The 7496-nt window shown below is 45.1% G+C and overlaps 1 protein-coding gene across 3 annotated transcripts in view; it reads left to right on the top strand.

Annotated features, from left to right (window-relative positions):
- Positions 1-7496, top strand: part of SYNDIG1 (synapse differentiation inducing 1) — a 268069-nt gene that overhangs the window by 216 nt on the left and 260357 nt on the right. The gene's annotated exons all lie outside the window — the stretch shown is intronic.

Raw genomic sequence — 7496 nt, 5'->3', positions numbered from 1 at the left:
ATGGCTCTGTGTCCCCTTTCCCTGTCCTACTTTGGCTTAGCAGTTCTTCTGGACACTGGGAAACACAAATCCTCATGAACAGCATGCACTACGTAAAGTGTTGTGCCTCAGGGTTAGAACAGGCGGGGGGCCCGACGTTCTGGATGCGCCTGCGGGAGCTCGCCGATCGGCAGTGGCGCAGCGCGTGAGGTGAGTCTCGGCAGTCTCCGCGGGAACCCCGGAGGCTAGGGGTGGTGGGACTTTGGCCAAAGCACAACGGGTAGAAGATGTGGGGGACGGGCCGAGGGCTGGTGCACTGGCCTGCAGCTTGGCACCTGGTCCTCCAGGTGCCCCCACACCCCAAAGGGCTGCGGAGCAAAGTCGCCTGGGAGACCCAGACCCGGGCGCGCAGTGGAGCCCTGCGCCCTGATTCATTAGGCGCGCAGGGATCGCCTGGGAGGGGGTGGTGCCTCTGAAGCAGGGTGAGGGTGCGAGCAGAGATCTGGGGACAAGGGTCCATCTGGGACCCAGAGAGAGACTCTTACTCTTCTTCATGCCTAGAAGAAGAGGAGGGCAAGGGGGCGGTGCGTTGAGCAGATCTCGCAGGGAACAGGCTCGGAGCTGAGAACTCTGTCCGACATCCCCGCAGGCAGCCTGGTTCCTTGGCTTCAGTGCCCAGCAGCTGCGGATTGAAATGATGATCTCACTGCCCCAGGCGCTGTTTCTCACCTGGGTGTGCTCTCTGACAGTTGGGTACTTTGCTTAGGAAGGGCTCTTTGGCCACTGTGCGCTTTCCCAGAAACCTGTGTAGAGTAGATGCCTGCAACCAAGCTTTAAGGAAGATACCAGAGTGGTCGCTTGGCTTTTCAGAACGACAGAAGTGGTCATTTGGTGCCCTAGGGATCCTCTTGCTTGGACGCCTGGGCAGGCACCCAGGTTTCTGGTGCTCGCGCCGCCCTCTTGCAGAGTCAGAAGCGTTGGCACTGAATTCCTGGCTCCAATCAGTTGTCTGCGCCTCCACAGAACTCTCTGGTCCAGTAGGCATTGGCTAGGGCTTTGCTGACTTGGCATTACGTATGTGTGTGAGGGTGTAGGGGCTACTTGGCAGCCCATTCTTAGCGCTAGAATCAGAAGGTGGTATGTGTGCCCGTTTGGGGTTGTGCATCTGTCTAACCCCCTCCTACAGGCCAGCAACTATGGTCAAAGATCAGTGGCGAGGCATGCTGCATAGACCTGTATCCTGAAGGTGAGCAGCCTCTCTTAAAGCCTCTATCTAGCAAGGTAACTTTTTCTGGCTAAGATATGTTTGCTGGGGATCCTTGAGAGTCTGTGCTTGGATGATGAGGCCCTCAAAGGGACTCTGATTCTTCAGCTCCTCCAGAACTCCAAACTCATTGTCATCTAGTTGATTCTGACTCATAGTGACCCCATAGAATATGGTAGAATGCCTCCTTGGGCTTTCAGAGGTTGTAAATCTTTCCTGGAGCCTTAGCTTTCTCCCACAAAGCACCTGGTAGGTTTTAAACATTCTCCTAGCATTAGCAGCCTTATGCGTAACCCACTGTGCCACCAGGGCTCTGCAGATGCTAGTAAGAGAGAAAGTGAACAGGCCAGTGTGACTGGAGGCAGTCTGCTGCCTACTCTGACAAATCTTCATATCAGCTGCATGTTGTTCAGCTGGCAGTAGATTATGTTTGACAGATTTTGAAAGATACAGACACAGTGTGGGGCCTGAGGAGGTGTGAGGAGTACCTCCATTTTTATCTTCTTTATCTCTTTAACTATCCTAAGCCTCTGCTAGCATGCATGTTAGTTTGTTCACTTCCCATCCTACCCCCACCTACTGCATGAAAATGGAATCATCATAATCAAGAGGGCCTTGTTAAATGAAGGGGAAAAAAGGAGAAATCTATTTTTAAACTTTAGCTTAGGGAAAATTTCAGTGGTGCAATGGTAAAAAGAGCATGTGAGCCTCTAGATACCCCCCACCCAGTTCTCACATATTGACATTTTTGTTTATCTTTCTCACAGTTTGGGAGCCTATGTTTGGTAAAAGATTTGAAAACCCATTCCACACCTAATTTCATCTCTAAACTCATCCTCATGTAGCCATAGCTTATGGTGCTTCATTTTATTACTATATAACCATCTTTAGAAATGACTGCTTCAATGAGTTCTTTAGAATGTATGTGATTTTTTAAAAATGGAAGGGTAATTATTCAATTACCCATTTGGGAGTAGAAACAGAAAGAGGGTTAACTTTCCTTGAGGCATGGATAAATTGGGCGTAGAAACAGAAATTCGACTAACTTTCCTTGAGGGATGGATAAATTGATATAGGAAAGAGAAATTCAGGTCCTGAGCAAAGAGACATTTTAAGCCGATGGATTTAGTTTATAGTAATGAATGTACACAAATGTCCTCTTGGACCATGTTAGGGAAATCACTTTTTTTTCTTGCTACAAACTTTAAAATTCAGTTCACAAATCATAAGCAATTAATTTTCCCCCCATGGCATTGACATACATAAACGAATAGTGCTTCACTGGACTTGACTCATCTTACAATCTTTAACTAATTTTTCCCAGGGAGCTCTCACTATTATCAGAGAATAAAAGATGGTTTCTTTAATATGTTTTCTGTTTGTGACACTAATTGGTGTTCTTCTGATGTTCTACAGTATGGTGAATACTTAATATCTAAAACTCACTGTTATCGAGTTGATTCCTACTCACAGCGATCCTATAGGTCAGGGTAGAATTGCCCCAGGGAGAGGGTTTCTGAGACTGTGGCTCTTTATAAGAGTGGAAAGCCTGGTCTTTCGCCCATGGAGCAGCTGGTGGATCTGGACTCTAGACATTGCAGTCAACAGCCCAATGCATAACCTCTACTCCACCAAGACTCACAATTATTAATATAGAAAAGGCATGGTCATCACTTCTGACCAGACCCTAACTAGAGAGATTATACTGCATCAGGTATCTTTGCAGATGTGATTGCTAGTGTCTGGAGAGGACTAGCAGAGTTAGTGGGAGGGTGGCTTCCTCCTCACACACCTTTTTCCTCCCACATGTATGCTTCTGTGCCCCACTTTATATAAAAGTCGATCCTAAAAATTGTCAGTGACATTCTTGGAGGAGTCAGTCAGGTTTTTTATGCACTTAAAAAACTCAAAAACCTCCAAACTCGCTGTCATAGAGCCATAGCAACCCTACAGGGCAGGACACAACTGCCCATGGCTTCCAGGGCCGTCCATCTTCACAGGTCTTTCTCCCACAGAGCAGCTGGTGGGTGAAAATGGCTGACCTTATGGTCAGCAGTCCATTCATAACCCACTAAGCCACCCAGGCTCCTTCTATAAGGTGTGCCATTGAAAGGCTCCCTTAATTAACCTTCCTGTGGGTGAGCAGTTTTAGAAGTCCATCCCCCCAAAAAATCCTATCTTTTTGTGATACCACATGGCTCTGTGTCCCCTTTCCCTGTCCTACTTTGGCTTAGCAGTTCTTCTGGACACTGGGAAACACAAATCCTCATGAACAGCATGCACTACGTACAGTGTTGTGCCTCAGGGTTAGAACAGGCTCCAGGCTGTCATCAGCTCAAGTCTGTTAGATAGTGGGTGAATGTGACAAAGATTGCCATTTTGGGTGTTTACCTGTGAGCATTGACAATGCAAATCATGAGGGTAAATGAGAAGGCAGGCAGTCTGGTCTGTGGAAGCATACTAATAGAACACCAGGAAACCATAGCTTGGGTCTAGCATTATTCACTCTAGACATTTTGGCAACATCTTGGTAGAACCCTGTAACAGCTACATAATCTCCTACCAACTTGAAAAGGGGTGGGGTCTATCCTGTCAATCAGATCATAGCCACCGAGGCCTCTGTGTGGACATGGCCTTCTCCTGAGGATTCTGGGAACTCCTATCTTCCTCCCTGGAGGTGGGACACACACTCTCTGCTACACATTCCTGATGACAAGCTACATGGCACTATGCTGATGGAGCCAGAGTCCTGGAGGAGGAAGAGCCACGTGGAGACCTACACCAGCACTGAGATGCTTCCACCATCACTGGATCCACTAGACTTTCTACCCACTTTCTACCACTTTCTAGATCACTGGCCTGTGATCTTCCTGAATTCAGCATCATTACATGTGTTGTGTGAGCCTTAAGAGGAATTTGTATTTTAGTATTGGACATAGGGCCTAATGGACTTATGGATGTGATCTGGACTGGGCTGGGATGTTTTCTTAATATACAATTACCCTTTGATATAAAGCTTTTTCTTACACACATGAGTCTCCCTGGATTTGTTTCTCTAGTCCACCCAGAGTAACACATACCCTGTTGTGTAAGAAGCCATACAACTTCAGAGGGAGGTAAAAGAATTTTCAGTCCGAAGCTGATGGTGATCCTTATGCAGCAGAGGTCAAATATGCCTCTACTCCCCTATTTTTTCACTCTACCACCCCCGCCCAATACACACATAAACATGTACCAAAATTTAGACACAGCATTCTCTTCTTATCTGTTGGGTTTAATAATTCCTTGCAATGACCCCACAGAACTCAAAGACCACACTCACAGTTATGTGGCTTATAAAGGAAATAATGATACAAATCAACAGGATATAGTTCTATAGGACATTTTGTAATCATTTTATTGGGGGCTCATACAGCTTTTATCAGAATCCATCTATCCATCCATTGTGTCAAGCTCACTTATACACAGGTTGCCATCATCATTTTCAAAACATTTTCTTTCTACTTGAGCCCTAGGTATCAACTCCTCATTCCCCCCCCCTCCTTTTTTATTTTAATTTTTTATTAAATAATTTTATTGGGGGCTCTTACATCTCTTATCACAATCCATACATTCATCCATTGTGTCAAGCACATTTGCACATATGCCACCATCATCATTTTCAAAGCATTCTCTTCCCACTTGAGCCCCTGATATCAGCTCCCCATTTCATCCCCCTCCCTCCCCCACCTGTCTTCTCTCACAAACCCTTGGTAAGTTATAGATTGTTATTTTCATACCTTACATCGTCCTCTGTCACCCCTCACCCACTTTTCCATTGTTCGTCCCCCTGGGAAGGGGTTATAGATTGATCCTTGTGATCGATTCCCCCTTTCTCCTCCCACCCTCCCCTACTCCTCTTGGTATCTCTACTCTCCTTGTTGGCCCTGAGGGGTTTATCTATCCTAGATTCCCTGTGTTGCAGGCTATTATCTGTAGAAGTTGCATGTTCTGGTTTGTAAGGTAGAATTGAGGCCATGATATGGGGGGAAGGAAGCACCAAAGAGCTAGAGGAAAGTTGTGTGTTTCATTAGTGCTATACAGCCCCAACTGGCTCATCTCTTCCCTGTGACCCCTCTGTAAGGGGATGTGCAATTGTCTACAGATGGGAATTGGATCTCCACTCCATGCTCCCTCCAACCCCATTCACATTGGACATGATTTTGTTCTGGGTCTTAGATGCCTGGCACCTGATCCCATTGACATTTCATGGTCACACAGGCTTGTTATAGGACATCGTCTAACCACGATTGTTTGCAGCTTCTTCTTGGCATGCTTACTCTCAATTTGGCCTCTACTGCTTAATCTCTGCCACTGGGCCTCACTCTAGGCCTGGCCTGTGCTCTACAAGGGAGCCCTGGTGGTGTAGTGGGTTACACATTGGACTGTTAACTGCAAGGTCAGCAGTTGGAAAGTACCAGCTGCTCCATGGGAGAAAGATGAGGCTTTCTACTCAGGTAAAGTATTACAGCCTCAGAAACTCACAGGGGCTTTCTATCCTTTCCTATAGGGTCTCTATGAGTCAGAATTGACTGGATGCCAATGAGTTGTTATTGATGTTGTTGGTGGTTGCGTGTGTGTGTGTGTGTGTGTGTGTGTGTTTTGGTGCCCTACAAGTGTTATTGTTCTTTAGCTTTGACAACAAATGCCTAAGATATTCTACTTGGCCAGTAACTACTGTCCCTAAGTGCTCAGCTCTCTCCAATTCTGTGGGTTGGCAAGCCTGCTGCTGCTGCCTCAAACCAGTCTCGTGTTTTTTGCTTCTCATAATGCTGTGCTGCAGCATTTCACCATACACACTGTTATGGGTTTAGGAGGTTCTCAGCTCAAGAACCTAGGTCCAAGGGATGTGCTCTACTGCAGACTCTTCTTGATGGTAGCACGGTCCTCCTTAACCTCTGGTGAATTGACCCTTTTATAAGCCTAGCCTTCTCACCCAAACCACAAACTGATTAATCCACAGTCACTTGATTTGCATCATCATTAACTAATCTTCCAAATAGTTTTTTACACCTGATTTATGTAGTAGACTTTCCAATCCCCTTGCATATTTCTGGTCTATCAAATCATCTGGGCAGAACTACAAACTTAAGGCCAGAAAGGTCATATGTCAAGAGAAACTCACTGGACTTTAGTTAGAAAAGCTGTAATATTCACAAGATTAAAAATAGGCTTGAAGTCCCTACTATACCACTGGGTTGGAAAAATGAAGGCATATCATGTTTTTTTTAAAAAACAATTGTAATTTTCCAACATATTGCACATTCAACATTTTGAAATATTTAGACATTTCACACTGTTCATGAACATGATTTCTGAGGCACCTGGCAACAATGTAGTGCCCTCATGATTGCTTTCCATACAATAATACCAAAACCAAAGAGAAGAAAAGCAACCCCAGACTCACTACTACAAGTTGATTTTTCACTCGTGTCGCTGCTGTGGTTTAGGGGCCATCCAGTCAGCTCTGATTTGTTACAAGCCTATGTGCAATTGAACAAAACACCACCTGGTCCTGTGCCATTCTCACAGTTGTTACATTTGAGTCCATTGTTGGAGTCACTGTCAATCTAGTCTGTTGAAGTTCTTTCTTCTTTTTACTGACCCTCTACCAAGTGTGATGCCCTTTACCTGGAACTGATCCCTCTTAATAACATATCCAAATTGTGTGACATGGAGTCTTACCGGCCTCAATTTTTAAATAATTAATTTAATTTTTATTTTTAAAAATCATTTTATTGGGGGCTTATACAACTGTTATCACAATCTATACATGCATCCATTGTATGGGCAGCACATTTGTACATTTGGTGCCCTCATCATTCTCAAAACATTTGCTTTCTACTTAAGCTATCAGCCTCAATTTTAAAGAACACTCTGGCCTTATTTCCTTAAAGATAAATTTATTTGGTCTTCTAATAAGTCCATGGTAATTTGCATATTCTTTCCCAACCCTACAATTAAAATGCATCAATACTTGTCTAGTCTTCCTTATCCATTTGTGATAGTTAGGTTTATTGTACCAACCTGGCCAAAAGGAACATGTGGGTGGAGATTAATTAGGTCACAGTTTGATTGGAGAGCAAAGAGATAAATGGTTCTGCAAGGCCCACCCCCATCTCTTTTGCTTTCTGGTGATTAGACCAGCGTGCTGCTGTTTTATCTAGCTCTCTGCCTCAATCTGTGTGCTACACTGCTTGTGGGCTAAGCCAAC

Source organism: Echinops telfairi, unplaced genomic scaffold, assembly GCF_000313985.2.
Source record: "Echinops telfairi isolate 266 unplaced genomic scaffold, ASM31398v2 ScPeMD7_7462;HRSCAF=8500, whole genome shotgun sequence".
NCBI classification, from domain to species: Eukaryota; Metazoa; Chordata; class Mammalia; order Afrosoricida; family Tenrecidae; genus Echinops; species Echinops telfairi.
This window is presented reverse-complemented; position numbering and strand designations above follow the sequence as displayed.